Below are 15,986 nucleotides of genomic sequence, written 5' to 3' on the forward strand. Positions count from 1 at the left end.
CCCTTAAGAAATGAGCATGTCACCATAGAAGAGAAAGATAAACACCAATACATTATACTCATCATAGACATTGTAGTTTTGAACAGTTGGAAACATTGACCCTTGAAATTCTCCAAGGAAGTAAGAGTAAAGGTTGGTGATGGAGGAGACAACCTAGATTTCAGAAGGGGTGTTGATTCACTTCAGCCCTAGTGCCCCTGGTGAGCTTGGTGCTAATGGTCACATGTTTCTTGGAGAATTCATTTTGCTTTCTTCCTAGTGGCCATTTCCAGTGACATACAGTAAGTTTTTTTACTTGGAGTTTTACACAGTGCTTCTAATTCTCCCCTGGCAACATTTAAACCACTTATCCTTATCCCACTCAGGCAACAGTTTCTTTACATTTTTTAGGCATACTGCTCGGTTCTACAATCAGGAACCCGGTCTTTTCAAAGACTTTTCATTTTGTTGATCCTTTCCAAAGACAGTCGAGCTGAGAGACGTGTTAGTGGTACCACTGCTTGTGCTTCTGGCTTGTTCAAAATGAACCAGACCATTTCTGATCACCTTACCAGAGAGTGCTCTGCTTTCTCTCGTATGTCGTAATCCAGAGTTCTAATATCCCAAGTGCCTTTTTAAAAAATTATATCTCCTAGATTATTTTCATCTTTCCTCTGCTCTCCTGCTCACCACTTGTCCAGTGCTAATCTGTATAGGCCGACATGCGTAACTCACACAGGAAGGGTTCTATTCATGCCTGCTGTCGATTCTGGAAGTCATGGTGCTGATAGTTTATCAGTGATGACCAGGCAACTAGGAGCATAAAATAATTGGGTGTATTGCTGCAGTTACCAAACCTCCCATCAACTATAGTGAGTTGACATCTGTCAGTTTTAATTCCCAGTCCTGTTCATTCTCCTCACCATTTCTTCAGCTAAGCCATGTGCTAGTTGCTTAGTGTATACAGTTGTGTATTTCCAGCCTAGGAAGTGGAATTCTATTTAGCACAACTTAGTGCTGATTGATTGGTTATATCCAAAGCCTGAATAAATCTAATCAAAAGACTGAATAAGTGATTTGTGCCAAAACCAGTATGCATAGCCATAATAAAGAAATTTGGACACCTAATTTCACTCATATATAGAATTTAAGAAACCAAAGGAATGATCATAGGGGGAAAAAAGAGAGAGGCAAACCAAGAAACAGACTCTTAGCTATAGAGAACAAACTGATGGTCACCAGAAGGGAGGGGCAGGATGGGTTAAATTGGGGATGAGGATTAAAGAGTGCACTTGTCTTGATGAGCACCAGGTGTTATGTAAGTGTTGAATCACTAAATTGTACACTGTACATTAACTGGAATTCAAATTTTTAAAAAAAAGATTTGGCTGAAAATCTGCTGCATTGACATCACCTTGTCATGGCTAGAAGACATACACTGTTTATCCTGTTTTGTGCTCTGCTAGTCATTGAATGATGGATTTCGTACTACAGGCATACTTCAGAGATCTTGCGGGTTCAGTTTCAAACCACTGCAGTTTTAAAGTAAATATCACAATAAAGCAAGTCAAATGGATTTTTACCTATAAAAGTTATCTTTACACTATATTGTAGTTTATTAAGTATGTAAAAGTATTGTCTAGAAAAAACAATGTGCATACCTTAATTTTAAAGTACTTTATTACTTAGGGGCCCCTAGGTGGCTCAGTTAGTTAAGCATCTGCCTTCGGCTCAGGTCATAATCCTAGGGTCCTGGGATCAAGCCCCACGTTGGACTCTGTTCTCGGTAGGGAGTCTGCTTCTCCCTCTCGCCCTTCTCCCCCTCATGCCTTCAGTCTCTCTCAAATAAATAAATTTTTTTAAAAATCTCTAAAATACTTTATTACTTAAAAAATGGCAACATCATCTGAGCTTTCAGTGAGTCATGATCACTAATCACAGATCACCATAACAAATATAATAATGATGAAAAAGTTTGAAATAGTGCACACACTCCCAAAATGGGACACAGAGACAAAGAGTAAGCAAATGCTCTTGGAAAATGGCACTAGTAGACTTGCTCAATGCAGGGTTGCGACAGACCTTCAAATTGTTTAAAAAAAAAAAAAAGGAATTATCTGCATGTGAAACAAGAAAACAAGGTATGCCTGAAAGTAGAAAATAACATCTGTTGACAGATTGCAGCTGTATATTTTTGAGGACCCTTCTCAAAGGGTTGGGTTCTCTTAATACTTGATGGTGTGTATCTGCTCTGGTAGGTAAAGATTTAGTAAGATCTTTGGCAGATGCATTCTAGTGAACTTGATATTTAGACACAGATAGCACTTATATCCAGAAAACAACAAAAAGCTTTGCTGTTGCCCTGAGCTTCAGCCTCAGCGTTCAGTAAAACCAAAGCGCATCCAAAGATTTTCAAAGCATGCCTAAATCTTTAGAGAGCTCTCTGCCTGAATAATGCATTCCTAACAAAACGAATTTTATATTCCTGCAGACAGTGTCTCAATTTACTGTTTACACTACTACTTGAAGATGCAGTTTTTCCATTGATAAAGGTGCTGTGATAGGAGTGTTTTAGTTTCTTAAAGTTGTTCTTTCAAGAGCTTTTTGTTCAGCAGTCCAAAGGGTTAGAACATGCCATTCCGTTGAGTACTTTAATCCATAAGAGACTGGGTGTTTACTAAGAAATATTTTGCCTTCTAAATTAGCATACTAATCTTCCCTCAAAAAGCAATATGTTATCTTAATTACTGTTTACGGATGAACTCTTTGTCTCCTGAAATGACTTAAAACACATTAACAAGAAAGGAAAGCAAACTTGGATTGACTTCCGTTATGTTTCTATAGACCTGCTTGGCAAGCCTTTATAATTTGTGCTTGTTATACCCAAACATTGTACTTCATCGTAGAAACAGTATCATATTGTTTTCCTGGCATAACTTTAGAAAACATGTCACATCATGGTTTCTGTTTTATTTAAAGAGACATACAAATTTCAGTCATATTTTGGTCTTACATATTTTTCTTCTGGCTGTGGTTGAAGTAAGACAACTTTACCCCAGAAAAATAATAATGTGATTGAAACCTTTTGTGGTATCTAAGATAAATCTTTCTGCACTAGAGATAGATCTTTCTATACTTTAAAATATTACTCAAATAAGTCCTATGAAGTAGTGAAATAGTTTTTCTATCACAATTATCACAAGTGATGAGTTTTAAATGACCCTCGATCTTCAGAGAAGGTAGTTAATGGTCAGATATACTGTAGTGTATCCTCTGGCTACTGAATTTACTTGACTGATTCCCAGCATGGAGATTATCTGAAATAGTATCTTTTGAGGATATGTCTCAACAGGTAGGGAGCAAACACTTTTGGGGCACTTCATACAGACATTCTTGCATTACTCTGTTTAGAGCGGTGGTTCTTGAACTTTTTGGTATCAGCACCCTTTTATACACTTAAAAAAATTACTGAGGACCTTAAAAGCTTGTGTTTATGTGAGTTATATTTATTGATATTTGCCATATTAGAAGTTAAAACTGAGAAAGTGTTAAAGTATCTGTTCATTTTTCAAAAACAATAGTAGACCCATTATTTGTTAATATCACATAAGCTCTGGAAAATTCTGCCATACATTTGTGAGAGATGAACATGGAAAAAGACAAGTAACCTCTGAGTATTAAATAATTATGATTTTGTGGACCCCCCCCCCCGAAAGTGTCTTAAAAACTCCCTGGGGCCTCCAGATCCCACTTTAAGAACCATTGGTTTAGCAATTGGAGATAAGTGCCTTTCCATCTTTAAGGACCATAAAGTCTATTTACAGAAATATGGAAAAAGTATAGTTTTAGAATTGGTTTAAAGTCATTCATAGGGGGCGCCTGGGTGACTCAGTGGTTTAAGCCTCTGCCTTCGGCTCAGGTCCTGGGATCGAGCCCCGCAATAGGGTCTCTGCTCAGTGGGGAGCCTGTTTCTCCCTCTCTCTCTGCCTGCCTCTCTGCCTACTTGTGACCTGTCTCTCTGTCAAATAAATAAATTAAATTAAAAAAAAAATAAAGTCATTCATAGGAAAGAACCAAGATGCCCTTCAGTGGACGAATGGATCAGGAAGATGTGGTCCATATACACATGGAGTATTATGCCTCCATCAGAAAGGATGAATACCCGACTTTTGTAGCAACATGGACGGGACTGGAAGAGATTATGCTGAGTGAAATAAGTCAAGCAGAGAGCGTCAATTATCCTATGGTTTCACTTATTTGTGGAGCATAACAAATTATTGGAGGACATGGGGAGAGGGAGAGGAGAAGGGAGTTGAGGGAAATTGGAAGGGGAGGTGAACCATGAGAGACTATGGACTCTGAAAAACAACCTGGGGGTTTCGAAAGGGCCGGGACTGGGAGGTTGGGGGAACCAGGTGGTGGGTATTAGGGAGGGCACGTATTGCATGGAGCACTGGGTGTGGTGCAAAAACAATGAATACTGTTACGCTAAAAAGAAATTAAAAAAAAAAAATACATACTTTTCAAAAAAAAAAAAAAGTCATCCATAGGGATGCCTGGGTGGCTCAGTGGATTAAAGCCTCTTCCTTCAGCTCAGGTCATGATCCCAGGGTCCTAGGATCCAGCCCTGCATCGGGCTGTCTGCTCAGCAGGGAGTCTGCCTCCCCCCCTCTCTCTCTGCTTGCCTCTCTGCCTACTTGTGATCTCTGTCTGTCAAATAAATAAATAAAATATTTTTTTAAAAAAAGTTATTCATAAACATTGTTTAAGAGAACAAGGATAGAGCTGTACTTCTCATCTCCGTGACTTATTTAGTTTATGACTGGAAGTTTGTACCCTACCCACCTCCCCACTGGCAGCCACCAGTTTGTTCTCTGTGTTTAAGAGTTTGTTTTGTTCATTTGTTTTTTAGATTCTGTATATAAGTGAAATCATGTGGTGTCTGTCTTTGTCTCCCTAAGGTTTTCACATCTTTTTATATTTCCACACTAGCAGGACCTCTTGTAGCTGATAGGCTCTACTCTTCTTTGAACTCTGTGTAGAAGTACTTTCTGAATATTTGTCCTGAGTTCACTTAGGTTAGATACCTTCATTCTGGAATTCTAAGCTATCTGTATGATTCTTTAATCATTTTATCACTAGTATTGATTATGCTAACTTTGTGTTAAAAGAGCCAGCCTTTAATTGTGTTCTTTAGTTGTGTTATTTAAATATAGTGACTGAAACCTTACAGATGTTGATGCAGAACGGCTCTGTCATTGAGTGCTGACCATTCTGCCTGAAATCCAACACTTAACACAGTTGCCAGAGTACCTGTGCAATAAATGTTTATTTGAATTAATAAAAAAAAGACTGCAGGCATAGTTCACTTAATAGTTGCCTTAATAGTAACTACAGTTGTTTGATTATAATGGTAGTGTTTTAACCACTGAAGCAGAAGTTGCTGGTTAACATCTAAGCTAAAATTTGGATCTTAAGTAGGGTAGTAACACTAACATATGCAAGGGAAAAAAAAAACACAGATAAAATACAGAATAAAGAAAAGCAATAGAAAGAATTTTTTTTAAAAATCCACAGTTCTTCATTAGTAAAAAGTCTCTTTTTTTTTTTTTTTAACTTCTCAAGGCAGCTGTTTTGAACAACTGTTCTACCAAAATTGATGTTTCCAGAGACCCAGCCCAACAATGGGGAGAAGGTCACATAAGTGCACTGTCCAGGACCATTGCAGCAAGTTAGTAGATTCCTAGCTGTCAGCCATCCAAGAGCCTGAGCTCTCATGGTAAAACAGTTACAGAAGATTGTGTACTAGGAGTGCAGAGTAGATAGCTGGCTAGCCAACCATGAATGCCTTTTCTAATCTCAAAGCCTAAAGTCTTTGATAGATATTAATTTGAAACATTATTAAAGTTTTTAATTTAAGTTTTAAACATTATTTTGGAGTCCATTTTTAAAAGTTTAATCACCATTGTGTTAATGTGAAGTTAGGCTAGGAATAACCTACCTGAAAACTCTTTCTTTCTGACCCTCTTAATGGACTCTCTTCTTCCACAGAGAAAGACAGAAACCAAGTTTGCTGTCTAGCCAAAGGAAGGCAGAGGTTGTTGGTTTTTATGGACAAATGTAATAAATCTTATGATGGAAGACGTAAAGGGAACAAGGGGGAATTAAAATACACAAAACAAATCATAGCATACTGATTTCCCAGAGTAGCTACTTGGGGTAAATAACAATAAATTATTAATGATAATATTCTAACACTGTTCTGATTGAAGAGTTTATAAACCTAATTAAAATTTATTTCCCAATATATGTTGGTTTCCCTAGGACTTTTACTAAATCCCATTACTCAATGACCATTCACAGGCATTGGCTTTAGTTCACAGCTACCTTCGTAGATACTAGGTGGGAGGGCATATGTGCAAATGATAATCTGGCTCACTGGCAGAATTTATATGAAATTGACCCTGCCATGGTTAATGTCGCTTTGTCAAAGCAAAATGTTGAATTTTCATCAAATAAAATCAGTGCATCACAATATTTGTGAGTCCCTTTTCCAAAACAATGAATTCATTATGAAGATGACTAAGATGCATGTCATGGAGCTAATACTCTTGCATTAGCCCACTGAGTCACACACCCCTGAGATTCTTAGTCATCTTGATCATGACCTGGCTGGCTCTTACAGTTACAGGAGAATATTTCCATCATTGTCTTCTGTCTTACTGTTCACTGTTCTATTTTTACAAGATTAGGTTTCTTTTAAAATTTTAAAATTCAGAGGTAAGATTGCATGTACATACTGCCTATAGATAAGTAGATAGTAATATATTATAGATATGTATGTATACATATAATCTGTATAGATAAGTAGATAAATAGATTGTAATCTTTAATTGTATGAAGTTGATCCTTGCACCCCAGTCAGCTCTTTTGGAAAGTACCTTAAAATCTGAAAATGCAGTATTCAAACTGCTAGAATGTCTGCTAGAAACTAGTTTATGCTTTTTGTAGTAGTCTGGATATGATTTTTTAAAGCAGATCATTACTTGTTAAAGGAACTCAGACTGATCTGGTTTTTATGTAACCCAGCCTTGTTTACTAAATTTTATCTTAAAGTTTAAGAATCCAAACAGTAGCTAATATACAACAGAGTTCCCCTGCATGACCCACAAGGGAGAAATAACCTTTGAGAAAGAGAAGAGACTATAAAACACATCTATAAAACACAGGGTCTTCTAACAGGCCCATATTGACCTCTTGCATTAAATAACACACTACTTAAAGAAAGCCCATGGAGGGGCGCCTGGGTGGCTCAGTGGATTGAGCCGCTGCCTTCGGCTCAGGTCATGGTCTCGGGGTCCTGGGATCGAGCCCCGCATCGGGCTCTCTGCTCCGCGGGGAGCCTGCTTCCTCCTCTCTCTCTGCCTGCCTCTCTGCCTACTTGTGATCTCTCTCTCTGTCAAATAAATAAATAAAATCTTTAAAAAAAAAAAAAAAAAAAAAAAAAGAAAGCCCATGGAGTAACATGAAAGAGATTCTAATCATGATATCTAATTCTGCAAGAATAAATCATTGAAAATACTTTTAAATGCCTTAAGTGCAGTAAAGGAAAAATAAGTAACCATTAGGACATTTTGATGTTTTGATCTAAATGAGATTTAAAGAATCAGCTTCCCAGTTAATCTATCATTTTCTCCAAAAGTGACTATATCTTATTTAGTAATCATATTGCCAATAAATTTACTTAGGTAACCCTTTGCAAAACATTTTTTGATTCTGTAAAATGATTTAACCTTTCCACTCTTATATATAGAAGTTCTTTTATATTGGGGTGCCTGGGTGGCTCAGTTGGCTAAGTGTCTGCCTTTGGCTCAGGTCATGATCACAGGTCATGATCTCAGGGTCCTGGGATTGAGCCCCACGTCCGGCTCCCTGCTCAGCGGGGAGCCTGCTTGTCCCTCTGATTCCACCCTTCCCCTGCTCACACTGTCTCTCTTGCTCACTCACTCTCTCTCAAATGGAATTTTTTTTAAGTTTTTAATGGAATTACTCTGCAAGTATAATAAAATATAAAAATGGAAAATTTCCTTTGTAAAACTATAGCTGTTTCATCACTGAAAGTTCACTTAAAAATGTTTAATCTTAGGGGTGCCTGGATTGAACGTCTCATCTTAAGGGCTCAGTCATTGAGTGTCTAACTCTTCATTTTGGCTTAGATCTTGATCCCAGAGGCGTGAGTTCAAACCCCACATTGGAGCTCATGGAGCCTACATGAAAAAAAAAAAAGTTTAATCTTAAATTTCAAGTAATTAAGCAGTAAAAATATGTCTCATATCTCACATTCAAGGCCAACAATTTAATAGCATAAAACTGTTGACAGTTGTATAATTATTTTATCAAACATTTCACATTTTAGAAGCTTTACTGTTTTTATATTTTCCCTACATTTTGAGATACTTAACATGAGGAAACGTAAAAATTGACAACATTTGAGAGAGTTTGGCTTTCCTTATTTCCCTTACTATTGTCCAAAGGGAAAATCCCTTCCTGAAAATTCCACTCAGCAATGACTCCAAATTTTTCTCAACAAATGTTTTCCTATAAGACCAATGTCAGAAAGCTGAAATTTAATATACAATTATTTGAGGACTCAAAGTATAATTTTTCAGAGTAAAATAAGCCTCATCCCTTTGTTACCCCCACATTAATAGAATACAGTAGACTTTTTAAAACACTAAGACAAATGTTGAGTATCACTTTTAGACAGATATAAAAACGATAGCTTGCTTTTATTGGAGTTCTTATTCTTTGTAGTCACAGTGCTAAGAGCTTTAAATGTGTTCTTTTTTAATCCTCATAACTCTTTGATCTAAGCAGTGGTAATTAGGAAACTGGGATTTGGAGAGGTTAAATAACTTGCTTAAGGTTACATATCTAGTCATTGGCAGTGCCAGGATTCACTTCATACCTGGCCAACTCCAGAGCCTATGCTCTTAACCACCATATTATACAATGTTATAGACAGCGTAATATAAAAAGCAGTGAGGAATGTAATAATGTACCAATACAGTGGCTGATTATAGATACTCAGGACTCTGGGGCATTAGGTATGGGAAAGAGAGCTACATATCAACACTAATTGCCTATGACTGTCCTTTTGGCAACTCTGATCAAACAGGGCACTAGCTCCTACTTCCCTATTTCTATTAATAGTGCCCCAATTTTTCTGTCACCTCAGTTTTAACTCTTGAAGTCAGCTTTGAATCACTGTCTTCTTTATCTCCCACATCCAGTCACTTAGGACACTCTGAGGATTCTACTCTCCCAGTTTCTCCCATGTTCTCCCATAATTAGTCTGTCTCCCTCCTCTGGTCTTTCCAAATTTGAATCAAGCTAATGCCTGGCTTGCCAGATTAGTCCTTCTAAAATGCAGCTCAGATAATGTCATTTCTCTATCTTATAGTTATCATTGCTATCATCCTTCTCTGGTCCAGAAATCAGAAAAATAAAAAAGTGGTTTTGGAGAAGACAAGTTATGGTTTGTTAATACCTTTAAAAATTAACTTTGTTGATACTTAAGCTAAATAATATTCTTTAAAATGGATACTGCCAGATGGACCATGAAACAGAACCTGTGGTGGACAGGAACTAAAGGGGCAGATATACTAGATAATGTTCGAGGAACCTGCCTAGACCATGCTTAATGAATTTTGTTCATTCATTCAAAAACAAAGTCTTAAATCACTTCCATGCTAGTTGAGTAAGACCCTTTTCCACGTGGAGTCACTGATAGCAACTCAGTTGTTTTTATCTTTTTTTATTTTTTCTAAGATTTTATTTATGTATTTTAAAGAGAGAGTGCAAGCAGGGGGAGGAGCAGAGGGAGAGGGACAAGCTTGACTCCACACTGAGCAAGAAGTGTGACTTGGGACTCTATACCAAAACCCCTGAGATCACGATCTGAGACAAAACCAAGAGTGAGACGCTAAACTGACTGGGCCACCCAGGTGCCCCGACTCAGTTGTTTTTAACTGAGTTACTGAACCATAACAAGGAAGACAAGTAAAATAATTAAGAAAGAAGAAATAGACGAATAAACATATATTAAATTAAAGATAAGGGGGGTTAAATTGTAATGTGAAACATATCTAGAACTCATAAATAAAGGAATTACAATGGAAAGAAATTACTTTTGCATTTATATTTTAAAGTACTTAAAAAGAGAGTAAAAAGGTAGCCTGTGGACTAAGAGAAAGTACTTGTAAACCATGTAATTGATAAGGGGTTAATAACCAAAATACATAAGAAGTCCTAAAACTCAATAGCAAAAAAACTTAATAATCCAATTTTAAAAACAGGCAAAGTGCCTGGGTGGCTCAGTCAGTTAAGTATTTGATTCTTGATCTCAGCTCAGATCTTGATCTCAGGATCATGAATTCAAGCCCTGCACGGAGCTCCATGCCCAACATAGAGCCTACTTAAAAATAAGATAAAATAAATAAAAATGGGCAAAGGACTTGAGTAAACATTTCTCCAAAGCAAACATAGAGATGGCCAACAGGTATTTGCAAAGATGCTCAACATCACTAATCATCAGAGAAATGCAAATGAAAACCACAATGACCTCACAGCTGTAAGAATGGCCATTAGAAAACACACACATACACAAAGAAAATAACAAGGACATAGAGAAATTGAAATCCTTGTGCACTGTTGTTAGGAATGCAAAATGGTGCAGCCACTGTGGAAAACAGCACTGTAGTTCCTCAAAAAGTTAAAAATACAACTACCATATGATCCAGCAATCCCACTTCTGGGGTATATATCCAAAAGAATTAAAACTGAGATCTCAAAGAGATACCCGCCCCTTTTTTTTTCATTACAGCATTATTCACAGTAGTGAAGAGGTGGAAGGAACCTAAATATCCATTGATGGATGAATGGATAAAGAAAATGTTCCATGTACATACAATAGAATGTTATTCAGCCATAAAAAAAGAAGGAAATTCTGTTATATAATAAAAGATGGATTAAATTTGATGATTATTGTGCTAAATTAAATAAACTAGTCATAGAAGACCGCAGGATTTCACTCACAGAAGGTATCTGAAGTAGTCACACTCCTCAAAGTACAGAGTAGAATGGTGTATGCTAGGCCCTGGAGGGAAGGGAAAATGAGTTGCTGTTCAGTGGGTGAAGTTTCAGTCATACAAGATGAAAAAGTTCTAGATCTCTATACAACATTGTGCTTATCTGATGATCTTGTATGCTGATTTGCTGTAGAATATTTTCTTTGATGAAGAAGCATCTGTACATATGTTTTGTTCAGTTTTTATAGTGTTGTTTCTTATTACTGAGTTCTGAGAGTTTGTCGTAGTTTGGATACAAGTTCTTTATCAGATGTATGTTTTGCAAATATTTTTTCCCATATTATGGCTTGTATTTTCATTCCCTTAACAGTATCTTTTGAAGAACCAAAGTTTTTAGAAATCCAATTTATTAATTTTTGCCTTGTTGGATCATTCTTTTGGTGTTGTATCTAAGATTTTTTTGACTAACTGAAGGTCACAAATACTTTCTATATATTTTTCCAGAAGTTTTACAGTTTCAGATTTTACATTTAGGTCTATGATCGATTTTAATTTTTATGTATGGTACATGATATGTATGAAAGTAGGTTTTTGGGGTTTTGTTGGGGGGATTTTTTGGATACACTTATCCAGTTGTTCCAACACCATTTGTTGTAAAGTCAACAAAAATCTTACATATTAACCTATGTAGTTTTCATTTCTGGTGTTCTTCATTTCTTTGTGTTAATCCATATTTCTACATTTTTCTTCTGCCTGCAGGTCTTTTTTTTTTACATTTTTTTTGTATTGTGGATCTGCTGGTAATTAATTTTTTCAGTTCTTAAATGTCTAAAAAAGTCTTTATTTCACCATTACTTTTGAAAGATAAATTTAAATTTTCACTGGGTTTATAATTTAGGTTGACAGGTTTTTTTTCTTTCCATTAATATAAAGCTGTAGGTCCACTGTCTTTTTAGTTCCATTGTTTCTGACAAGAAATCTGCTGTCATCTTTATCTTTGTTCCTCTGTACATCATATCTTTTTTTATGTGTGGCTGCTTTTAAGATTTTCTATTTATCTCCAGTTTTGAACAGTTTGATTATGATGTACCTTGGTTTGGTTTTCTTCATATTTCTTGTACTTGGGGCTCATTGAGCTCCTTGGATCTATGAATTTATAGTTTCCATCAAATTTAAGAAATTTTATAGCTATTATTTTTTAAAGATTTTTTAATTTATTTGTTTGACAAAGAGAGAAGGAACACAAGCAGGGGGAGCAGCAGGCAGAGGGAGAGGGAGAAGCAGGCTCCCCACAGAGCAGGGAGCCTGACATGGGGCTCTGTCCCAGGACCCTGAGATCATGACCTGAGCTGAGGTCATATGTGAGGTTTTTCTATCCTGGCTGCTGGTAATAGGCACTATTCAGGCCCTCCTCCTTCTAATCATCTTGGATAGTTCATCTCCTGGTCTCGGGCAGCTTTTTTACATACGTGTGCCAACCAGTACTCTACTTTCCACAGATCTACAGATTTATTCTGTTCAGTGTTCATCTTCTCAGTCCTCTGTCCTTTGAACAGTTGCTGCCTTAGTCTTCCTAGATTCTCAATTCCATCTCCTCAACTCAGGGAGTCTGCCAGAATCTGACTGGGTTTTCCCTCCTACATTATGGCCTGAAAATTCTCTGAAGGCTATAAGTGGGCATAGGATATGCCTGTTGTTTTCCGTCTCTCAAAGATCATTATTTTTCACTGCTTATGTCTAATGTCTTAACCATTGTTTTATATACTTTGTCTAGAGGTTTGTTTGTTTGTTTCTTTGGGAAATCTCTTAGGTAGGAGGGTAAAAAAAGTCCTTGTTACTCCATCTTGGACAAAAATAGAATTAGACTTGGGTTCTCTGTGAACTAAATTACATATTGTACATATAATGATGAAAATTAAATATGGTCATTTGTTGCACAAGAATAAATCTCACATGTAGGATTAGCAAGACCTCAGTTACTAAATGGATTCATTTGGATCCAGCCTTTTCAGTAACTTTTCTAAAAGAAAACAAGAATTGTTTTTAGAAATATTTATCCTGTCCTCTGTGGACACTAGCTCTAAGAAACCATTTTCTCCCTTCTCCTGTCTTCGTATAGCAATAGTAGACTGTTGGTACTTACGTAACATCCAGGCCTTGCTTGTGATATGCACAGAGCTTGGAAAATAACATTTTTTCTCTCTATCTTGTTATTTAATGGCCTACTTGTTTTTTGACAGTTGCCTCTATACAGGAATGTATCCCTGAAAGGTGCCAAACAAATGAATTCATTTCTTTTTATTATTACAGTACAGAGCAATGATTTTTCAAAGACCTGAATTTGCATCCTTTAACTGTCTTCCTTGAGCTCTCCTGCTCTACCAAAGTGAAGTGTATAGTACTGTATTTCCCTGCAGCTGGGGAAGAAAAATCCATATTAACTATTTCCATTCATGAATTCATTTATTAAATGTTACTGAATATACCTACCCTATGACAAGAACTGTGGTAGTTAGTTAATTAAGTTAATAACCTAATAGGTTAGATGACTGTGGTAGGACGATTTGATGACATGAGAGTAGAATGTAGAGGTTGACATGATCATGATAGATTGATGGATGGATAGATAGATTGATTTGGTAGCTGTATACAAAAGGAAAAATAACCTATTTAAGTACATAGTAAAAGCAAGAGATGTTGAGAACCTAAACTATATGGCTTCCATTCATTGAGGATTAAGGGTCTGGGCTAAGAACTTTAACATATATTTTCTCAGCCTAAGGCAGTAGATGCTCCTAATACCCTAATTTATAGATGACAAAATTGAGACTTAGAGGGATCAGTAGCTCCCCCAAGGCTATACCACTAGTAGCAGTGGAGTAGGGAAGAAAAAAGGAATTATATCTGGGAGATAGTCCTCACGAATAATTTTTTTAAAGATTTACTAATTTATTTTAGAGAGAGAGAGCATGAGCAGGGGGAGGGACAGACGGCGAGGGAGAGAATCTCAGGCATACTCCCTGCTGAGCATGGAGTCTGACGTGGGGCTCCATCTCACAACTCTGAGATCATGACCTGAGCTGAAACCAAGAGTCAGACACTCAACCAACTGAGCCACTCAGGCACCCCTTTTCTCAAGAATTATTAGTAGGACTTGTGACAAATTAGATGTAAATATTAATGAAAAAGAAATCCTGATGAGTGTCAGTTTCTGTCTGGAAAGACCAGGCAGATTGGTGATATTTCATTAACTGAGATACTAAATGGAAGAGAAAGAATAGATTAAGGTGAGTGAGTCAGTAACTTTACTTTTAAACAAGTTTGAGGTTTTATTGGAAATCCAAGCAGATAACTCTTGAGATTTTGGAAATGCTGTATAGGAGTTTGATAATGAGGAATAGAAATACAAACCATCACCACTTAGATAGTTGTGAAAGCTATTAGTCTATTCCTTTGAGATTATCCAGGGAGATCATGAAGAAGAAAAAAAATGAAATATAGAACCAAAAATTGGCAGTATCTTAGGAATGGGCAGAAGAGGAGGAATCATTAAAGACACATCAGGAGGAGAGGATAAAAAAAGAACTAGAAGAAAGTGTTACCATGTGAAGCCCAAGAAGGGAATGTATTTCCAAAAGTGGGGGTTAGTTAAGAGTGTTAAATACTGAGGAGTAGTTAAGAAGCATAAAGACTGGGGAAAAAAAAAAAAAAGAAGCATAAAGACTGGAAAAAGAAATCATCACACTTAACAATTAAAAAGTTTGTAGTGACTTTAAGCAAATAGTTTGAGCAGATATGCTGTTGAATAATACAGGAGGAGGCCAGGCTAGAGTGCATGATTGCTGCGGAAGTGAAGAGAGCAAGCAGGGCTCTTTCAAAATGTTGGGTAGGGAAAAGAAGGGACATAAGTCAGAAGCCTCAGAGGGACGAGAGCTTAAAGAGAGTCATTATGTTCTCAATATCCTTTTTGCTGGGGCGCCTGGGTGGCTCAGTGGGTTAAAGCCTCTGCCTTCGACTCAGGTCATGATCTCAGGGTCCTGGGATCGAGCCCCGCATGGGGCTCTCTGCTCTGCAGGGAGCCTGCTTCCTCCTCTCTCTCTGCCTGCCTCTCTGCCCACTTGTGATCTCTGTCTGTCAAATAAATAAATAAAATCTTTAAAAAATATATATCCTTTTTGCTAAGTTTTGTTTTAAATAAGTGTATGCGGGAGGGGGCTGATTACGGTTACTCTGGATGTCTTTTTGGCTTAATGATGTCCCTAGTGCTAGCAGCTAACACAGGTAACCACCAGACACTGTCCTAAAACCATCACATCTTTTAATTCATCTAATCCTCAGGTGTCTTTGTTATCCCTAGTTTTAAAATGAGGAAGACTGAGATATCCTAACCTAAGTAATTATCCTGAGGCCACACCACCAGCAAGTAACAGAGACAGGATACAAACTAAGGGATCCTGGCTCTGAGTCCATAGTTTTCCTACTCTGCTGTGTTTCCTTATTGACCCCAAAAGTGATTCCATTTTATTTAACCTTTTTTTTTTTCTTTTTTTAAACAGACGTTTTCTGGAATGAACATTTCTCAGACTGTTATCTTTAGATTGTCTTTTAAGACCTGCTTCAAATTGCTTTACATTCTTCAGAAACTCATTTCCTGGTATAGAAATAGCTGCCTACTGTAGTCCTATCCCAAGCAGCAGGAATAAACAACAGACCCTAAAGCGATTTGATTCCTGTAAACGGGAGAGTGAACCTTCTAGAAACTCAGTAGACAAATCAATTCCTGCCCTGGTTTAAACATTTCTTAAGAAGAAAAATAAGTGTGTTTTTTGACAGAGCTTTGGTGCTGATGTGACCAGGCTGTGTCTGCAGCCCGTGTGTTTTTTCTCTGCTCTGGCATGCATGTCATGAGCCCTGAGA

General features: G+C 37.1%; 1 protein-coding gene across 6 annotated transcripts in view; it reads left to right on the forward strand.

The window, feature by feature from the left end:
* TANC2 (tetratricopeptide repeat, ankyrin repeat and coiled-coil containing 2) overlaps nucleotides 1–15,986 on the forward strand; it is a 375,880-nt gene that overhangs the window by 253,266 nt on the left and 106,628 nt on the right. The window lies entirely within an intron of this gene.

This window comes from Meles meles, chromosome 18 (assembly GCF_922984935.1).
Source record: "Meles meles chromosome 18, mMelMel3.1 paternal haplotype, whole genome shotgun sequence".
NCBI lineage: Eukaryota > Metazoa > Chordata > Mammalia > Carnivora > Mustelidae > Meles > Meles meles.